The following is a 22,340-nucleotide window of genomic DNA, read 5'->3' on the forward strand; positions in this document are numbered from 1 at the left end:
TTAAAAAAAAACAGTTAAAAATTTAACTTTGAAAAACTAATCAATCATGGTAAAAAAGCCATGAATTCTATGTGCAGTATTCCCCTAGCGCTGGAGTTCTCCCGTTTTCCTTGATCGGTAAATTTGGTCTTGGCTTGCTGGCTGTTCGTGCTGATCTTCTGGGGGAGGGGCCTGTTGCCGCGGTTCCCAACTGTCTTTGCCGGAGGCAGAATTGCCCTACCCTTGTTGGTCCCCGGCTAAGTAATCTGCTCCGGTTTGTTCTCAGGAGCTTTTGTTCCCTGCAAGCTCTCGGTACAGCTTTGGAGGACCAGGGTGAAAATGGTGGCCTCCCAATCTCCACCCGGAGGAGCCGAGAACTCGGGGCCCCGCTCCTCAGTGCGCCCCCAGAGAAAAGCAGTCAGTCACTCCCGTCTCCCCGGTCTCCGGCCGCTCTACGTGCTCACCCGGCCTGTGACCGAGCGTTTCTATCTCTGGCACCCAACTCGGTGTGGAGTCTCCAAACCCAGCAGATCCCTGCGGTGCGCTCCTGCGCCGCTCTTCCCGGGGGAGGAAGGGGAGTCTCCCCGGATCTGCTGCTTGTTGGGTCCCTGCTGGAGGAGCAGTGGCCCGACTGGCCCACAGATCACAGTTTATGGCAACCCCGAGCTGAGAGCCCACGCCTCGGCTCCGTCTCTGCAGCCGGCTTCCCCGCTCCGATCCCTGGGAGCTCTGCTGCACTCAGGCACCCCCGGTCTTTCTGTGACCCCAAGGGTCCTGAGACCACCCTGTCCTGCGAGGGTTCCATCCCCCGCTTAGTCACTGGAGCGACGTCCCTCCGCGGAGCTGACTTCTAAAAGGTCCGATTTTGGGCTCCGCGGCTCTAGCACTTGCCAGAAGCGGCCGACAGAGGCCCCCTCCCCCGCCGTCTATCCTCCCGACCATCACCTTGGATTCATTTCTCCGCACGTCCTACCTTCCAGTAAGTGGTCGCTTCTCTGTTCAGAGAGTTGTTGCTACTCTCTTCTTCGATCTCCTGTTGAATTTGTAGGTGTTCAGAATGGTTTGATCCCTATCCAGCTGAATTCCTGAGACCCGACGAAATCCAAGTCTCCTACTCCTCCGCCATCTTGCTCCCACCCCGTCCCTACCATTTGCCTCTTAAAACTGTTGTTTGAGAAAGCAGGGCAGCTATCTCTACCTCACTGGACGTCAGGCAAGTTATGGCTTGAAAGGGTGGGGTCACTCTAACTCCTCACACATCCAGAGCTGTGCTGATGGCTGTCACTTTGTTTCACAAATGGGTTGAATTACTGCTGGCGGTACTTGTGATTTGAGTTGTATTTTTCATCATGGTGACTGGTTTGCATTGATCTGTCAACATCCTTTGTGGTGGTTCCCATTAATAGTCAATGGGAGACATCTACAACATCTGACTGATGGGGAAGGAGAAGTTTATGGCCATGAAGCTGAAAATAGAAAAATAAATGTTCTATGAGAGAACAGTGGTATTAATGTGTGTTCTGTACAGTTGAAATAGCTCGACACCACTAACGCACTAAAAATCTTACAAAGATTGGTGATTGTGAAGTTGTATTACCTTTCAGAACAAATACTAGGCATTGAGTAATAACCCAGAGCCAACAGGAATTATAAATATTATTTCTTCGAACAAATCAGGGCTAGAGATTTATCTCTAAAATATTTTCAGTAGGATCATGGAATTTTACATTTGGTTGTGGTTTTAGAGATCAGTTGCTCCAGATTCTTTATTTTACAGTTGGGGAAAGAGGCTCAGAGGAGTTAGGGGGTCTGCCAAACACTTACGGCTTTAGCACAAGACTGGGCAAGATCTCAGCTGTCTCACTCTTCAGGAAAAGGCTGCCTGTTACAAAGAAAGACAGTGAGGGGCATTTTCAGGGCCAGATTTAGATTGCTTTTGACATGAAAGTGTATTAAAAACCCTCAAGAAAGTGAATAGAAACCTAGTCACTTCATCAGAATCTGTCTATAAGACTCATCTTGGGCTGCTTGTCTTCGTTGGTAGGACACGTGATTCTTGACCTCAGGGTCATGAGTTCAATTCCCACATTGGGTGTGGAGCCTATTTAATAAAATAAAAAATTAAAAAAAAATAAGACTTAGCCCTTCGATTGTCCCCTTATGTCCAGTAGCATTTGAATACCTGCTATCCTATAATTTATAGACTTCCCATACATGATTGATTCCAGCATAAAAAGCACTTAAGAAGCTCCTCTTTGTGTGAGAACCTATCAGGGTAGTTTGATGACTCCCTCTCTTACTTCATGGTAGCCAAAAAGATTTTTCTTTTGTTCTCCCTGCATTTGGTGTCCATGTAGTCAACCTATTCTGGCTACACAACTTTTGGGTTGCCTTTGAGCCTGTGATTATAATTCCCATTAGCAGTTTTTCTCTCTCCTAACCTCAGGATTTCTCCTGGTATCTTCTCCTAATGCAAAAACTGTGAAGTAGTGAAAAAACATTTTTCGAATAAAAAATTCTCTGTACAGTCACAGTCTGACTGATTGGAGACAGGCAGGTACAAGTTAGGCTTCTGGCTTGGACATTTGTAAATGAGATAATATGCTTCTAGGACTTGTTTTAAAGATTAATAATAATTTTACAAGATATCTGGTAATGTAGGTATAGAAGAGGTGCCCAATAAATGGAAGATACCAGTATTATTACTAATATTAGATGCAGGACTGCCTCTTTGAAAAGCCTTCACATCAATGTAGCTGACAGCTGGTGCCAAAATGCAATATAGGAAAAGTTATTCTGTATGTGTATGAGGGAGGGGGGTTGGGGTACAGTTCAGGGCAGTCCAAGTGCCCTGATCTTGTGATCTTGCTTGATCCAAGGCTATATTAACTGTCTGGGAAAATAGGCCTCTTGTTCTTCAAATAATCAGCCCTATGTGTTATTTTTCTCAACAAAATTTTGACTACTATTGAGTCCAAAACTGCAGTGGCTACTAGTGGAGCCCACTGAGTATAAAGCCATGTGTTATAATCAGTAGTCACATTATAAGGAGGCTGAAGCTGGGGAATAGGTTTGTATTGATGAAGAACCACTGAAGCACTAACAATTTTTACCCAACTCTAAACAGAATTAAAATTTTCCTCCCTGTCTTCCTCTAGGTTACTTAAACATTTTTATTTTTTTATTTCCATTTTTTATTTTAATTCTAGTTAGTTAACATATATGGTAAAATTGGTTTTAGGTGTAGAATTTAGTGATTCATCACTTACATATAATACCCAGTGCTCATCAAAAAAAGTGCTCTCCTTAATGCCCAGCACCTATGTAGTCCATTCCCTTCCCATGTCCCTCCATCAACCCTCAGTTTGTTCTCTATAATTAAGAGTCTCTTATGGTTGCTTTTCTCTCTCTCAATCTCCTTCTCTCTCTCACTTTCCCTATGTTTATCTGTTTTGTTTCTTAAATTCCACATATGAGTGAAATGATATGGTATTTGTCTTTCTCTGACTGACTTATTTCATTAGTATAATACACTCCAGCTCCATTCACATCTCTGCAAAATGGCAAGATTTCATTCTTTTTGGCTGAGTAATATTCCATATATGCCACATCTTCTTTATCCATTCATCAGTTGCTGGATATTTGGACTCTTTCCATAATTTGGCTATTATTGATAATGCTGTTATAAACGTTGGGGTGCATGTGCCCCTTCGAATCAATATTTTTGTACCCTTTGAGTATTTGGGTATCCTAGTAGTACAACTGCTGGATTTTAAGGTAGTTCTATTTTTAACTACTTAGACATTTTTAGAATTCCATTTTGAGCTATCTATAGTATTTCTGAGTGTATCTGTTTTCTAGTTGTAGCTCTAGGTATTAAGTTATATATACACAACAGTTTACTGACATTAGTATTTTACCAATTTGAGTAAAGGGTACAAACTTTACTTCCCTTTGAGTCCCTTTATCTTCTTTTAATATAATAGTCTTAACATATTTCCTCTACATATCTTGAGCACCACATGATATGTTATAATTTTTGCCTCAGGCATCAAACATAATTGGGAAAACTCAAGAGAAGAAAGCACATCCATTGCATTTATACATATTCTTGCTCTTTATGTTCTTCCTTCCTTCTTTAAGTTCCTAGATTCACTCTTTTAACATTTGCATTGTTTTAAGAGTTTTCTTTAGCCATTCTTTTAGGGTAGGAACTGGCAAAAAATTCTCAAGTTTCCTTTCCTGGAGAATGTCTTGATTTCCATTTAATTCCTGAAGAGTATCTCATGGGATACAGGAGCCTGAGTTCACAGTTTTTGTTTTTGTTTTTTTCTTTCAACATTTGAAAAATGTCCCCTTCCTCTGGCTTCCAGGGTTTCTGATGAGAAATCTGCTGTCATTTCAATTGTTTTATCCCTACAAATAGATACAATAATGTGCCATTTCTCTGTTGTCAAGACTTTGTCTTTAGTTTTCAGAAGTTTCATTGTCATATGTCTTGGTGTGGATATGTCTGGATTTATCCTGTTTGGATTCTGTAGGTTTATGTCTATTGCCAAACTTGGAATTTGTCAACTATTACTTTTTCAAAGACTTTCAACCCCAAAAGTCTTTCTCCTTTCCTTCATTTATTTTTTTCAGCATATTTATTCTCTGTTGTTCAAATTGAGTGATTTTTTCCACCTTCTTTCTTCAAGTTTACTGATTTTTCTCTTTCTTTCTACCTGCTATGAGTCCACCCATTTTTTAAAATTCAGTTGTTGTGTCTTTCCATTTAAAAATTTCTTCACATCTTCTGTTTCTTTCCTGAGACTTCCTATTTTTTTCATTTACTTCAAATATGTTTGCAATTGTTCGTTGAAGTATCTTTATGATGACTGCTTTAAACTCCTTGTCTGATAATTCCAACATTAGTGTCATCACACTATTGACATCTATTGATTGTCTTTTTTTTTTTCTCATTCAAGTTGAGATTTTCTTAGTTCTTGGTATGATGAGTGTTTTTATTTTTCTAATGGATCTTGGATATTTTTTATATTATGCTATGAGATTCTGGGTCTTATTTAAATTTGTTTTATTAGTGATACATCTGATACCACATGGATGAGGGAAGAGGGGAGCCATCTCCTTACTGTTCAGTGGTGACGGAAATCCAAGTTTTCCACTCAACCTCTGTTAACACAATCTTTAGAGTGGAGTACCTTGTTACTGATGTGTAGGGGTGGGGACTTCTGACTTCCCACGGGCCTCCTGCCTGGGAAAGGAAGAGGTACCTCATTACTCTTCTCTAGATAGCCTTTACTGACAACCTGAGGGTGGAGAGATGGGAAGATGGATGAAAGTTCTCACTTCCCGCTTGGTCTTCTTGACACCATCGCCCCTGGGAGAGGTGCCACATTATCACCAAATGGTGGTGGAAGTGTCGGCTTTCTGCTAAGCCTTTGCTGACAAGGGTGATAGGGAAGCTACAAATTTTCCAATAGTGCTTGGCTAGAGGAGAGTGGTTATTGTCTAAAAGTTTTCTGTCTTGCTGTGTTGTGCCTTTCCTGGTCCTTTGAGTAGAAGAGCAGGTTTTTCTTGGAGCTCATTTTGCATGCATTCATTAGTTGTTTCAGGCTGCCAACTTCTTCATTCCCACATTTAGGATGTTTGAGGCAAAAAGAAAACCCAGGGAACCCAACACAGTGCCATTCCTTGGGTTCCAAGATCTCTATTCTGGTTTGTTTTCTTCTTTCTGTCTTTAGAGTCTCTATCTCTGTCTCTCTGTCTCCCTTGGTCTCTCCCTGTCTCTCTCTGTCTCTTTCTTTTTTTTAAATATAACATCCATGGTTTTTAGCTGTACTTAGCAAGAGAAATAAGAGAAGCACAGATATTTTATCCTGTCCCAAACTGGAAGTTCAGAATGAGATCTTTATCCTTACATAGACTGAAATAGCTCAGCTTAAGACTATAGCTTAGAATTAGGCAGAAATAACACAAAGAACTGCAATAATATTGTTCCCATCCATTGAGAGTCAACTCTGTGCCAGGAACATACAATTATTTGTTTCTAATTCTCACAATATGATTATAAGGCAATTATTATTCCAATTTTATAGATGAACTAAATAGGTTCCTAGAAGTCAGTAATTTGCCTAAGATTTCACAACTAGTAAATGTTGGAGCCGGGAATCCAATCTTTGTCTGATTCTAAATGCTTTTAGAATCAGACAGTTTTTGTTTATATACCAAAATATACAGATGAGGTGGGCATGGAGCCTGGACCTGCAGATAGAAAAGAAAATGAGGACCCCAAGTTTTAAACAATTATTAAACAATATAAATGTGAAAGGGTAAATATTCTATAAAGCACATACAGACAGTGTGTGCTGGAGTACGTGAACAGGTTGGCAGAAAATGTGCCTATTAGTGACAGGTAAGTACAACATTCTCTTTTTTTATATTTGAATTGTTGCAGTAAAGAGCTCTAAATATATGAATATTAGGATGGGATTCAGTTCCATTTGTATAACTCATGATTCTTTGTAGCTCATAAATGGTAACACTGGTAATATTGGATAAACATTTATTGTATAAATAATCATCATAATCAAACACTTGTTAGGCTCTGAGCTAGGCGCTTTGCTACATTATTTCTCTCCCTTGCAACGATATGTCAAGTGGGTATTATTTATTACTATTTGTTACATAAAGAAGCAGAGGCTTTGAGACAAATTCGATAACTTATCTAAACTAACAGAGGTTAAAAATGGCTGAACTGGGGTTTGAGTCCAGCACCATTCAAAATATATGTGCTTTAGCACAACACACACGGCTAAGGAGTGCTGAAAGAAGCCAAAGGTGTGACCATGACTCAAACAGTCAGCAGAGCATTCTTGTAAATTGTCCTTTATTTAAGCCAATAATTAGGTTTTTAAAAAATATTTTATCTATTTATTTGAGAGAGAGAGAGAGGGAGAGGGTGAGATCACGCAAGCAGGGAGGGGCAGAGGGAGTGGGGAAGAGAGATTCTCAAGCAGATTCTGCCTTGAGTGTGGAGCCTGAGGCAGGCTTGGTCCCAGGACCCCAAGATCATGACCTGAGCCAAAGTCAAGAGTTAGATGCTTAAGCGACTGAGCCACCTAGGTGCCCCAAGCCGAGAGTCAGATTATTTTGTTAACACCTGTCAGTGGAACCCTTAGGAAGGCACTTCAAATTTGACCTTTTAGGGAGGATTGCAGTTTGCCTTGATGTTAAGACCCAAAGATGTTTGTCCCAAGTTTATTTTAGTCTATGAGTTATTTCTGGAAAGCCCTAGAGTAGCTTCATGACTCCCAAGGAGAGGGCATCATTTTTACAGACCATTGTTTCTCTCTGGTCCCTTTTTATTCTTTTAATCCAAATCTTGGCCATTGATGAATGTGCATTTTTAGGTACAGTAGAAGGAAAAGAAAGTTAACTTTGCCTTGAACACTTTTATAATGCAACTGTATAAATGGTAAGTACCACTTTGGAACAGTGCCTTTGTGTTGCCATGAAATCACACTGTCAATTTTCATTAACTCGGACTTTATGATAATGAACATCCGGCTAGGTTGACGTTAAACTTTGATATGCCTTTGGAAAAGTGAGTCTATGCCAAAAAATGGTGTAAATAAGATTTCAGATGGGAACATTAACCTATTTAAGACAATAAACTAATTAAAAACTTGAGCAGTTTAACAAAACAGTATCAGTAAGTTGAAATAAATGCTTCTTATACAGTTTATCTCATATATTAAAAACAGACTTTTTATCCATTCTCTATTTAATAGCTGGATCCAATGATCTAAACCTGAAAATAAACTACTTTCTTTTTAAACGAGGTCTATTTTATGTTATGTCCTACAGTACGAATGAGGCATTCACTGAGGATCTGGGGGGAGTTCCAGATCTGTTAACTACATTTAACAGTCTTTGTCAGTCTACCGACTGATGGTGTTGATGGGTGTCTGTGAGGCTCTGAGAGCTCTGAAGGTAGCAAACAAAAACAATAAAAAAACTATTTGTAGGGAATGGATTGGAAAGCTTGGCACTGTTTCTAATCCAAGGGGATTTTCCATATCCTTTCGTATATATAGTTCCTTCAAAAAAAAAAAACTCTTCTAATAGTTCTTGGGCGTCTCTGAAGCTGTGCTCAGCATATGAGGATGGGCTTCTGCTAACTAAGCAATTAACTTCTCCTTGGGTCCCACTTGTAGTTCCAAATCAAAGCTTGAAAAAATGGCTCAAGTATGTCCTTCTCAATAATGGCTGCGAATTTAAATCCTTGGGTGCAAATGAATAATGATGTTCATTTCCCAAAGAGAACATTTTTCCTATTTTTGAAGGTGCATTGAAGATGGTAAAGCATGGCCCTTTGAGTAGCCATCATTTATAGGGGGGTGAACCTTCATCAAGTGTCAGGATCTGAAATGATCTCTCTTTGTAGGGACTGGCTTACAGTAGACAGAGCACTTATATAAACCAGGAAGCATGGATTGGCCTCTGATGGTTTTGTTCAAGTCCATCCATCCTGGGTCAGATGAACCAGAGGGAAGTGGCAAAAACAGATCTCCTGGTAATCCCTTACTAGCTGCAGGAATGTTTTAACTGCTGTCTTTCCCTCCCCTTATGGTAAAACAAACAAATGAACACATTCTTAATTGGTTATTCTAGATTTTGAAACTAAAGCTTAAAAAAATCATGTCTCAGATATAGAAGCTTTTGAATGGGATTTAAACCACCAGTAACTAGCAGTAGGTAATATATAAAGACACTTAAAAGAGAGAGAGAGAGGGGCACCTGGGTGGCTCAGTGGTTAGACGTCTGCCTTTGACTCAGGTCATGATCCCAGGGTCCTGGGATAGAGCCCCACATAGGGCTCCCTGCTCAGCAGGGAGTCTGCTTCTCCCTCTCCCTCTGCCCCTCCCTCCCTCATGCACTCAAGCCCTCTCTCTTTCAAATAAATAAGTAAAATCTTTAAAAAGAGAGAGGGCACCATCTTGTTTCTTCACTTACTCTGCTGTGTGTGTGGGTGTATGTGTGTGTGTGTGAGCGCGGGCACATGTGCATGCGTGCACATGAAGCATTTAGAATTACTCTCATGTGGAGATTTCCAAATTTGTGCAATTAATAGCTTGGGTGAATCTGGCGTTTTGTTATTGAATGGTATTATGTGAACCGTTACTGTGAGAGGCTTCAACAAAGGGCTTTCCCCCCTTAAATAGTCAGAACTGGCTTATTTGTGGGAAAAATGTAATTTAACACCCTAAATTTGCTTTTGCATTTTCTGCTATGGACCATACCTGTGAGTTGTTTTCACTTCACAATGTAAGAATGAAAAATTTCCCCTCACTTCTTGAGTAAGGTGTTAGGTAGTAGCCAACGCTATAGGAGAGCTTAATGTACTACTTAGATGAAAGTATCAGGATTAGATTATTTTTTCAAATTTCAGTTCTATCATTTGTATTGTGTTGTGACACATATTTAAAAAAAAAAAAAACCACCTGAGATTCCTTTTGGTTTAAACAGCAAACCACAATAAAATGCCTTTATTGCACTGTCTGTACAGAAAGCTTTCTGCATAAAAAAAGTTTCACTAGCTCAGTAAAATAATTTATTATCTGACAGAAATCTGGAAGAGCATGTTAATTAGGCAGTGAGAAAAATGCAAATGTAACTATGTCTCTAAGGAGGGTTCAGGGTACAGCCTAAGAAGTTAAACAATAAAGAAAAAGTGGGCCTATTGAAAAAGAGTCTGCCAGGTTAAAACTTTTGATAGGTTTTCCTGACATCTTCAGGAGCATTGATTTAACATCTATATGTATTTTTCTAGCTAATTAGCTCAGTCAACTTCAGATTTCTATTTCTCTTACTCATCTGCCCCTAATGATTTCTGAAACTACCTATAAAAATTTATACTTTTTTGTTCAAAAATTAATGTTTTGTCTCCTTAAGAAGTCTCCCTAAAGATGTCTATTTTCTTTTTGAAGTTCATCATGTTTCTTTCTTGGTTCATGCTCCTCACAAAAATCCTTTCAGTCAAGTCAGGCCTTGTGTGATGGGCCCCTCTCAAAGCGTGTTGCTCCGAAGGCTCACTGGTCTTGTTGTTGACTGGGACATTCAGTGCCCTCTTCTTTAGAATGTTTCTGGTAGTTAAAAATATAAAGCTTTCAGTAGTATTTTGAATTTTATTTCCCTGTTTCAAACTCTGGCCAGAAGTGTCTATTTGGTGAATCATGGAACACTACATCAAAAACTAATGAGGTATTGTATGGTGACTAACATAACATAATAAAATAAAAAAGAATGAAAAAAAAGAAGTGTCTATTTGGTACTTTTAAGTTCCTCTACAAGATAAATCAAATCAAAAGCATTGTATAGTAATGGAAAGTGCAGAGAATTAGGGATCATGTAGAAAGGTAAATTATTGAAACCTCTCGAGACTCAGCTTTCTTACCTAGAAAATGGGAGCCATGATACTAATCCTATAATGTTTCAAAGATAAGATATGAAAAAGTAAATATTCTACTAGAGCACATTGCATGCAAATGCACAAGTCACTTTTTAAATCATATGAATTCTTTAATTTAATCTTAAAAAAACCAGAACCCTTATGACCAGAGTTGTTTTAGCTTGCTTTTCTAGGCACATGTTAGCTCTACTGAATTTCTCTCCTTACTTAGTGTATGATAGGTCCTGAGTATCTATATATCTCAAAACAACTTTATTTCTTCTTAGCTTTGCTCAGCTTAGTTTGAAAAGCAACTGTGAGAATTTTGTTCGTACCTGCTCTCTTTCCGAGTATATGAACATAATAATTTTTTGACAGTTCTGAGTTTTTGCACTGGGGCGGTGGTTACTTGACATTTCAAAATGTCATTAAGTGTCTCTCCCAGATGTTTTGGTGCATCACTATGCCATAAGAGGTATTCGCCTTTCAGGTTGTCTTAATGTTTGTCTCTGTCCCGCTCACTTTGTCCCAGTCTCTCTGGCAGATGGTATTTTCCAAACAGCTTGTGACAACATCTCCCATTTCACTTGCTCTTCTTCCATTGTGACTTTGACATTCCTCCTGTTAAAATATGGGCTCCGTGTTTGCTCTTCGTAAATCTGGTGGTGCTCTGTGACTTTATGTGATGTCCAAAGCTAGGTTATGAAAGCAATACAATTGCTTCCTGACTCTCTTGGGATGCTTGCTCTGGGAACCCGGCCACCATACTGTGAGGACACCCCAGCCAGTGCACGCTGGCAGACCACGAGGAGAATATACATGCACATTTTCTGGCTGATAGACCAGCTGAGGTCCAGGTGACAATCAGCAACAGCTGCCAGGCATATGCGTAAAGATACCTTAAGATGGTTATGGCCCTTGGGGCACCTGGATGGCTCAGTCGGTTATACATCTGACTCTTGATTTCAGCTCAGGTCGTGACCTCAGGTTGTGAGATCGAGTCCTGCATCAGGCTCTGGGCTGGGCATGGAGCCTGCTTAAGATTCTCTTTCCCTCTCCCTCCACCCCTTACCCCTCCCTCTCACTAAAAAAAAAAAAAAAAAGAGAGAGAGAGAGAGAGAGATGGTTATGGCCCTTGACTGATGAGTTACCCTCCCCCACCTGCAAGTTTTTCCAGCTGAGGCCCCCAACATCATAGAACTGTGTTCTGTGTGAAGTCCTGACCCCCAGAATCAGGGTACATAACAAAATAGCTCTTTTAAGATACCAAGTTTTGAGGTGGTTCCTAAATTAGCAATAGTATCTAGAATGCTTTCCTTTCCTACTCCCCCTTCCAATGGGCATGTAATAGAACTTAATTCTATATTACTTACAGGTGTATTTTGAGTGGATGTGAAATAATAATAAAAGCTTCCATTTACTCAGTGCTTGCTGTGGGCTAGGCACCATTTATTCTGACCACTTTACACACCTTACTTTAGTTTTACAACAACACTGTAAAAGACCCATTATCATCTTTATCTGTTATCTTCATTTACAAATGAAAAAAGCCCAGAGGTGATATCGCTTGTTCAAGGTCAAACATCTATTAAGCATTATCTCAAAAACTTTTATTCTACATTGGAAAAATGTAGAGACAAGTGAAAGTAAGGTTAGAGAGAGCTCGATTTACTTTTTAGGTGTATAGATTGAAAATGTCCAATTCCAAATATACGTAAAAATATTTTATTCATTTAAAACTACCTCTTTTTAACTTTAAGCAAAATACAAGAAGTCACCTTTTAGTAACTCAACTAGTTGCTGAGATCCAGGGAACTGTGAATTAGTAATTATTTTATTTTTTATTTTTTAAAGATTTTATTTATTTATTTGACAGACAGAACACAAGCAAGGGGAATGGAGGCAGAGGAAGAGGGAGAAGCAGGCTCCCTGCTCAGCGGGATGTGGGGCTTGATTCCAGGACCCTGGGATCATAACCTGAGTCAAAGGCAGGCACTTAACCAACTGAGCCAGCCAGGCATCCCTGTGAGTTAGTAATTTTGAGCTGAGAAATCAAGGGGAATAGGAGTGCCTGGATGGCTCAGTCAGTTAAGCATCCAACTCTTGGTTTTGGCTCAGGTTGTGATCTCATGAGTTGTGATCTCGTGGGTCATGGGATTGAGCCCCACATCAGGCTCTTTGCTCAACAGGGGGGCGGTGTAGGGAGATCTGCTTGAAGGATTCGCTCCCTCTGCCCTCCCCCCCCACCTTCTCTCTCTCTCTCGCTCTCTCTTTCTAAAATGGATAAATAAATCTTTTGAAGAAAAGAAATCAAGATTAGCACTACATTCTGTCTTTGACAAACATCTCTCTTCTATTCTAGGAGGCACATTTTTCAATGTTTTACCAGCTCTGAAAGGGGAATGCTTTTTACAATTGATCATGTGTTCTAGTTGGATTAGCAACACTTTTCATTGTTTTTAGTGTTATATATACATATAAAATCTTTCTTACAATAGATTGTATCTTACTTTGGTAAAATACACATTTTCATTTATATTTCAACCTATCAGATGCTGGAATTTGGCATATGTTATTGTTGCAACAATGGGATACATAAACAGGGAAATGACAAAGAACTCAAGAACCATTTTAAATGGTTGAAGCAATGCTGAACTGAATAGTCAAGAACTGTCCAAGATCTAGCAGGCTCTAAAATGAGGCCAGCGTTAGCATCCCATTGTTGCCTTGCAAATATATGTATTTTTGCTCAAAGAACTGTCATCGTATAGACACTTAGTAATCAATATTAATTGGGTCTCTGCTGGGATGAGTTCTCACAGGGACACAGCCCAAACCCAGTGAAATGAGACAACTGCTGGTGTTGCCCATTACTTCCCTCTTCTGCAATTAAAGGCATCTCCTTCATCAAAGTTTTCGGTACCTTGTTTTATTCTGACATTACTCTTGTAAAATTTACTTTCCTCTACATCAGTTATCACAACTTCAGCTTTTTTTCCCCAAAATATCATAGCATGTTTGCAAGCTTTTTTACCCATTTATAGTTTTGAAATCATTGTGGTAGTAAATGTGCTAAGTATTGCAGATTATTGTTTTCATCCACAGTATCTAATTTTCAAAGATCGATCATCTTAAAAGTTTAATTTAATGATTTTACGCACTACAATGGGTCAGTCTACATTCTCGATATTCATAAAAGGAATGATCGCAATATAGTGAGAGTTGGGATGCTTTCAGACGGTGCTTCTGATCAGGTGGCAACATGGCTGCCTGTAAGTGGGGTTACCACATCTGCCGTGCCATTGCAAACATGTCTCTGGCTCAATAGCTCCAAAGGTGTTCGTTTATGTTTCTTCGTTTAGTGGGGTTTTTGCTGAAATAACAGGATTTCTTGTCTGCTGAAGAAGCAAGATTTCAAGATTGGTTCTTTTTATGCTCCTCTGAGATTTGTTCTTAAGCAAGAAACTTGCTTCTTTTCTTTCAAAGGGGAAAATGGCAAATAACTATTTTAAAGTTAAATGAAACCTCTATTTCAACTAATAATATATAAACTGTAGTAATTAAACGTAGACTGAACTCTTAAGTCATTCTACTGTGTGTGATGAAATCTCTCAGAAATGTAGTGATTTCTAAGACCCCGTGGTTAGAGAGCTGGTGGGTACAACGGGTCACAGTTTATTAAATGAACCACAGCAAAAGAGACAGTGTTCTGAATTAAGATCAGAGGAACAGAAGGAATCGGCTGCGTGAAGAGCTACTGGAAGAAGAGCAGATGTAGGCAGGAGCAGTGAGTGCAAATAATCTGAGGTGCCAGCGAGCTTCTCGGCGTAAGAGGGTAGCCAAAGGGCCAGTGTACCTGGGTATGACGAGTGAGAGGGAGACAGGTACGAGACCGCTGGAGAGAAGGCCAGGAGGCAGGAAGGGATTATGAGTACCTTACAGGTCATGAATCATGGACATTGTTGGCTGCCTACCTAACCTCGGCTCTCTCCCCTCGTTCTGGACTAAATGTTTATGTCCCCTTAAAATCCATGTGTTGAAATCTTAACTTCCAAGTGTGATGCTATTAGGAGGTGGGGCTTGGGGGAGGTAATGTGGTCATGAGGATGGAGCTCTCAGGAGTGGAATTAGTGCCCTTAGACGAGACTCGAGAGTGCCCCCTCCCTCCCTCCCTGTCTCTCCCTCGTTCTCTCTCTCAGTCTCTCCTTCTCAGCCTCCCTCCTTCAGTATCTTGTGAGGATACAAGGAGAGGACAGCTGTCTGTAAACCTTCATCAAGGATCCAACCATGCTGTCACTCTGACCTCGGACTTCCAGCCTCCAGAGCTGTGAGAAAAGAATGACTGTTGTTTAAGTCACCCAGTCAGTGGTGTTCTGTTACAGCAGCCTGAACTAAGGCATCCTGATTTTCTGGCTCTTATCCCTCTTCATGCGTTACCCTTGTCCCTCAGTGGGAAGCTAACCCCATCTCTAGCTCCATGAATGGGCTCTGGTTGGCTTAGGCCAATCAGCTTCTTCCAATCCTCTGGTCATAGTCATGGTTTCAAGGGTGAGCCTGTTGACCAAGGGATCAAATTAGGGCAAACCACTGGACCCTTGCTTCCACTTTTTGGACATGAACAAGAAAATCCGATTGTGTCTTACAGACTTCTTAAGAGCTCTACTGGGAGATTATTGACCACTGGGGACAGCAGCAGAACGCAGGAAATCGAACTTTGATGAGATTTTTGAGGCGCTTTACTTCTAGATTTTTAAAATTTGAATCAATGAATTCCCTTTGTTGTTTAAGCCCATTTGATTTAGGTTTTCTTATTTCAGCATGCACAGCCACAGTCCACTGGAAAGCCATTAAGTGGTTTTATGTCAGGGAGTGGGTTACCCTTGTTTCATTTTTTTAAAAAGATTATTATAGGTTAAACAATAAAGGGGATTTATTAACTTACAAAAGGAAAAACTGAATCAAGAAGAATAGTAAGAGGCAGTTGTAGTAGTTTATGTGAAAGGTTACAGTATAAGCCCAGGGGGTGACATTGGGATAGAGGAAAGATCATATAGGAAGAAATATATCTTGGCAGTACCATCAGTAGGACTTGTTGAAGGGTGGGCTGTGGGGAATAAAATAATTATGGATGACTTCCCCAAAACCCTGGGAAGGTTTTGGTGGTAACAATTAAGATGGTGTCATTTACAATAGATGCCCTCAGCTCAAATATAAGAATATTATAATGTAACCATGTAAAATAAAATATACAAAGAACCATAAATTGAGTTGCCATTGACTAGCCGACATATGTTATAATGGGCACAGTGCTTCATAAAATGAAACATGTATCAATCAATTACATAAAGTCAAACTCGTAGAACCCGAGAATAGAAAGGTGATTACCAGGGGGAAATGAGGAGTTATTGGTCAAAGGATATAAAGTTTCAGTTAGAAAAATGAGTAAGTTCTGAAGATGTAATGTACAGCATGGTGATTATGGTTAACAATACTGTATCGTATACTTGAAATCTGCTAAGAGAGTAAATCTAAACTGTTCTCACCACACACACACACACACACACACACACACACACACACACACAAATGGTAACTATCTGAGGTCACAGATGTGTTAATTAATTTGATTGTGGTAATCATGTCAATATACACATACTAAATCATCCCATTGTACACCTTTTGAAAAAATGTACAACCTAAATATATACAATTTTTACTTGTCAATCACGCCTCAGTAAAGCTAAAAAAAATAAAATTTAAAATGTTAAAAAAAAAGATGGTGTCATTTACTGAAATGAAGAAGCAGCTGAGTTGGGTGGGGGGAGGTGGAAAACAAGGGTTTTAGTTTGAGATATGTTAAAGTTTGAGATAACTGTTTTTGTTTGTTTGTTTAGTTTTGTTTTGTCGTGTTTGTTTTTAAATGAGGTTATGTTGAGCATATAGTTGTGTGTATGAGTCTGGCATTCAGTGGAGAGATCAGGGCTGGAAATGAAATTTGCAAGTCATCAGCTTATCGGTGGATTTTTAAACAATAGAAAGAGATGAGGTAAGTTATAGAGAGATTGTAGATAAAAAAATAAGGAGAGCTTGGTATAGAGCCCTAGCGCTTTGAAAGATTAAAACGCCTGGGAAGATATTAGGGAAGATTGGCCAGAAAGGCAAGTGGAAAATTTGCAGTATGAAGAGTTTAAGTAACAAAAAAAAAAGAAAATATTTCAAGAGAACCATCCATTTTGTGGAATTCTCCTGAGAGTCTGAGTAGTAGGGAGAGAACTGACCATATTTATTTGGGCATGATGCAAGTCTGAGATACTAGAAAGCTCTCAATTATCAAAGAATTTATGTTTTTATTTAAGACAGGTAAGTTCTAATAGCTACGTTTTATTATTTTTAAATTTATTTATTTATTTAGCGAAGACAGAGAGAGAGAGCACCCAAGCAAGCGGGGAAGGGGGTGGGGAGGGGGAAAGGGAGAGAGAGAATCTAAAGCAGACTCCACACTAGGCGCAGAGTCCAACTCGGGGCTAGATCCCAGGACCCTGAGATCACGACCTGAGCTGAAACCAAGAGTCAGATGTTTAAATGACTGTGCCACCCAGGTGCCCCTAACATCTAAGCTTTAAACATAATAGTTTAATTCTCTTTTCTTTGCTCCTTCTCTCAAAATTGTAGCAGGGGGAGAGAGAGAAAGAGGCGAGGGCAGAATGTGTCTGTTTATCTCTCTCCTGGTATTTTCAGAGTCTTTCCCAGATACTCATCCTTGACTTTCTCTTTTCTTCCACCTTCCTCCACCTCTTACCATATTGCTTTCTCCCAACAGGTGCTGAGATTTTTGGTCCTAGTAGCCATTTCAGCCACTCTTGAATGATTGGAAGATCCAATCACTGCATTTCTCTGGACCAAGAGGCCTCTCGGAAATTGTGTCTCACTCTGACTGCTTTTTCCTTGTAGAGAGATTCAGATGAATCAAATTATCTTCCTTCTTAAATCTAATTGTCCAGTCATGCTGGATGGGGTTTATGGGTCAAATTATTTTGCTTTTTGGAGGAGTATTCACTTAAATAAATTTTCCCACTGTTACTAATTTTCAAAAGTCAAAATACCACATTTTAGAGGACTTCAAATTTACTGCATTTGTGAAAATAATTTTCATTCCATTGGCTGATTCTTGCTTTTCTTGTGTTGCTGCTTTGGAGATTATCTGTTTTCCATAATGTCATCATCCTATTGAAATCCATCTGTCTCATTCCCCCCTGCAGTGGGACAGCTCTTTCAAGTTCAGCCTGGAAGCCACATTAAATACGAATCTCCACCTTTTCAATAAGTAATGAAAAACAAAAGCAAAAAAGTCAGGTCCACATGGAACAGGCACGCAGTCTTGTGTTGGAAAGGTATAATGTGAAACTAATAGTCTGTCAAACCTGTTGAACACTTACTCAGGTTCCTTCATCAGTGCATTCACATTTAGGATAAAATATGACCATGTCATACTGTGGAAAGAAACAACATAAATTATCAGAGAAAGTAAACTAGATTGGCCACACTCTTTGGCTCAGGTTGGGAACTTGACTAGTATCCTTTTACTAGAGCTAAATCATGCTTACACCGTATGCTTCAAAGAGCCCTCCCAATGGGAGAAATCCCAAATACACCGCACGACACTTCTGCCTTCTGACCATTTTCCTTTATTGGTCAGGGCAGGATTTAACCAGAAGAAAAAGCAAAGAAAGGACTCATGGCACATTCAGCCACCTACAACAGTTTAAATGCTGAGGTGTCCTAAAACTGCAGCTATTCTTTAGAAACTAAGCTGACGAATGTTTTTCTTATTTATTCTGGTTCAGTGCAAATATTTGTCTATTGAGAAATCTATAATACATTAGAATCATAAACCCACCATCTGCTTAAAGTGAGCCAACATCCACCTGGAAGGAGACGGATGCAGGCTGGTGTCCTGTTCCTAAGTGAAGGCAGCTGACGTTAAGGAGCCCTGCTTTGTTTGAGCAGCCCCATGCTAAGATTCCCTGATAAAATTACAAAAGGGTGTGTACGTTTTCTTTCGCAACCTGTAAAGATTACTTTCAAGTTCTCTGAGGGAAATCTTTTTACAGTAATTGGATCAAAAAGAGGCTAATAAATACCGTCTGCTTTGGGTATGTGGGTGCATTTGTGAATTCTTCAGGTTGATGATCTCATACGAGGAATGAAATAAAAGAATAAGTCACCTCAAGTTTTGCAGTTATGCAAAATTATGCTGACGGTCCACATCAGCCGAGAGGGCTCTTCATTGGTGGAAAGGACAGCGAAAAAGGACCCTATACTCGCAATGGTTTGTCTTACCGTAAGTCCTCATTTTAACGGTCAAAGACATGTAGCTGATACTTGACCTTAGAGTTCTCCCTGAAATGCTTGCTCTTGCTACTTAGCAATAAACTTATAGAACCCGGAAAAGGAATTTGTAATGGAGCATTGTTCTTGAAGGAGCTTCCACTGCTTTTCTAGGAAGTCTTCCAAAAGACAAAAATTTCAGGATTTCGGAATTTCACATCACATAAAGCATTCCCCTGAAGGCCTTGCCTCTGAGACTGTCCTTCTTTGGTAACACTTGAACACAAAACAAAGACAGAAAGATGACTTGTTATTACATTTTAGAGTTTGAAAGTTTTGAAAAAATTTACCAAGGAATTTTTATGAAGATTTTAGATTGGTATTAACATGCCTGAACCAAGAGACAAAATTGTCTATGACTACTGGGTGATTTATACAGGTTATTTGTCAAATATAGGTATGAAAGCAAATCAAGCTAAACCTCTTTTGGGACACACTGCCTTACTCTGACACTTTTCGTAGGATACCAAGGACACATGACTAATGTAAATAAATTTTTTTTAAAGATTTTTATTTATCTATTTGAGAGAAAGAGAGAGAGAGAGAGAAAAAGCTTGAGCAGGAGAAGGGGCAGAGGGAGAGGCAGGCTCACCACTGAGCAGGGAGCCCAGTGCATTCAGGGTTTGACCCCAGGACCCTGAGATCCTGACCTGAGCGGTGCCGAAGGCAGACAATTAACCGACTGAGCCACCCAGGCACGCCCGTAAATAAAATTTTTAAGTGCCCCTTAGGATTAATGCAACGGGAAGTGACTTCATTAGGACAACAGATGCAGGTTTTCAGGTAGACAGAACAGGTGATTTTAAGAAGTAGTTGAAAGCCCACTTACTATTAGTACCTGGAACCTTTAGAGCTTTGAAATCTCCAGCTTTCCACTGTTAAACATGGACACTCAGGTGGAAGCGTTAATCACAAATACCTTGAGGAGAGCAAAAGCGGCTGAAGTAAGGCTTCACCCAGAGGCTGTCCAGTAGGGAGGGGTTCTGGGTAGTGCAGTGTCGAGGGCATTGTGTAACTCAGGAGGAGGTCTCCAAGAAAGTCAAGAATGCTGCCAAAGGTAAACTGTCCTCTGTCAAGTTTTCCTGTGGGTACAGTGCATGAAGTAAGAATACTGGGCCATTTAGATCAGGGATTTTTATTGAGGGGGTATGCTGGGGGTTTCAGAGTCACACTATCCTGTTTGTCCTCTGCTGGCCGCCAGGATTCTCAGGTTGAGCCTCACTGAGTCACCAAGAGCTGGAAGAAACTTGTCCTTTGGTTTGTTGGGGGTAGAGCTTCAGTTATGGGAATGGTGAGACTGCCTACGATTTTTCTATGAAAGGTTAATTGAAAGTCACGTGAACTGCCCTTTTATGAAGGACATACTCTGAATACTTTGGTTGTGGCACAGTGATAGTTTTTATTAAATATGTTTTTCACAACCTACACATCCAAAGCAGAAGAGTACGGTCGTTCGGGGTGTTGACCCTGGAGCCAAATTTGCTGGGTTGGACTACTGGCTCCACTCATGAGCTGTGTGACCTTTTTTTTTTTTTTAAACCAAGTTATTGAACGTCTTTAGGCCCTGGCTAAACTGTAAGGAAAGTGAGGATAACAGTATTTCCCATTTGTGGTGAGGAATTGAGGAGGTGGTCCATGAACGGACTTCAGCAGAGCCCTGGGGCACAGGAGGGGTTCTCTTGATATCTGCTTTCACCATAACTGAAAATACCAAAGTCATACCTCTTTCTTGGGGTGTGACTTGGGCTTTGGAATGGAAACCACAGCATTGGTTTTGGGTACTTCCCCCTCACTAGCTTCATCAATTTTATAAAGCATCTTGAGTACTGCAATAACATTTAACTGGGCTTAGAAATGTGTTTGGAGGGTAGAATTGAAACCTAATAAATGTACTGTAAAAAATGGTCCCTCCATTCTAGCAAGGCTTTGTAAGTGTGTGATGAGAAGTTGTGATGTTTTCTTATGGATCCTGGAAATCCTGCAACTTGTGGGGGGAGGGATAGCACCCCAATTGTTTGCCAGTGCTCTTGCAACGAACCACCAACAGTGGAAATGTGTTGTCTCTAGCTTTGGAGGCCAGAAGCCGGAGATGAAGGTGTTGGTAAGGCTGGTTGCTCTTGAAAGCTGTGAAGGAGAATCCACTCCACGTCTCTCTCCTAGCTTCTGGTGGTTCACTGGCAACTTGTGAACCCTGTGTCTTTTGGCTTCTGCTGCATGGCCTTCATCTTCACATGATGTTCTCTCTGTGTACATGTCTCTGTGCCTGGATACTTCCTTTTTGTAAGGACAGCAGGCGTGCTGACTTAGAGGCCCCCCCCCATTCACTATGACCTCATCTTAATGAATTATTCAGTGCCTATTTCTAAATAAGGTCAGATTCTGACAAACTGAGGGTTCAGGACTTCAACCTATGAATTTTGGGAGATATGATTCGACATGTGACACCATTCCTATCCTGGAAATACGATGGTAGACTTAGAGAATTTACAATAGTCAGTATTCAACAAAAATCGGGTTACATGATTACAAAGCTGTGGGCAGTGTATTTGTTTCATCTTTTATGAGAGGATGTTCATAAATTGGCATTCATTAAGTTAATCACTGCAAACAGCAGGGGAGTTACACATTTAATGGCGTCCTGTTGTGGACGCTTGCCGAACATTTAGATAATTTATTTTGTCAGTGGGGGTTTGTGTGTGTGTGTGTGTGTGTGTGTGTGTGTGTGTTGGGGGTGGAGACAGAGGCAGAGACAGAGAAACTTTGACTTTCTGCTCCAAAAGGCTTTCTATTTAGCAAAAAAAAAAAAAAAGAAAGAAAAAGAAAAAAATTAACATTACATAAGAAACAATTTTTAAAAACAGCAAAAAAAAATGCTTATCTGTCTTTACTAGGATGTTTATGATGTACATATTGTGTAGTTTACATCATTTTAAGTGTAGTATGTTCTAAGGACTCATACTATAAAATCTCAAGCACATCAGACTGATTTCCATAATGGGGGAACACAGTCTCGTATCATTCAAGGTTCATGAGTGCTGCATCTTGTGGGAAGACAGACAGCTCTCATTAGAGGGAGGGACCATTGCTTCCCTGCTCGCCCTGTCCTCCCATTACATTTCACAAGTTGTTGCCCATCAGTTCTCTTGCCACTAGACTCTGAATTCCCCATGAGAACAAAATTGCCTTATTTTTATCCAGACCATCTACGGAGTCACAATACTGAACGCAGTGACTGATACCAAGTAGAAATGAAATGTTTGAAGAATTGGGAAAGCTTAAATGTTATAAAACAATTGAGTTTTTTTTAACTCAGAAATTGTGATATTGATTTGAAATAGAAATGTTGCCATTTTAGGCAAAAATTAAGGAGAAACAGAGGAGAAGGGGACGCATCTAGTAGAACAGTTCTAAATTAAGGTTGCCAGTGTTAGCAGATGAAAGTATAGGTCACTCAGTTAAATTTGAATTTCACATATGCAATGAATAAATTTTTGGGATAAATATGTCCCAAATATTGCAT

At 40.0% G+C, this 22,340-nt stretch overlaps 1 long non-coding RNA gene across 1 annotated transcript; it reads right to left on the minus strand.

The window, feature by feature from the left end:
- Positions 1–16,700: 16,700 nt before the first annotated feature.
- LOC141373789 (uncharacterized) lies at positions 16,701–19,762 on the minus strand. Its single transcript, XR_012380112.1, has 4 exons — positions 19,650–19,762; positions 18,358–19,036; positions 17,869–17,922; positions 16,701–17,745 (listed from the first exon to the last, which is right to left on the minus strand). It is a non-coding gene; the product is annotated as an uncharacterized lncRNA (long non-coding RNA).
- Between the last annotated feature and the right edge of the window lie 2,578 nt (positions 19,763–22,340).

This window comes from Callorhinus ursinus, unplaced genomic scaffold (assembly GCF_003265705.2).
Source record: "Callorhinus ursinus isolate GAN/ISIS: 27379988/994484 unplaced genomic scaffold, GSC_fseal_2.0 scaffold12, whole genome shotgun sequence".
Lineage (NCBI taxonomy): Eukaryota > Metazoa > Chordata > Mammalia > Carnivora > Otariidae > Callorhinus > Callorhinus ursinus.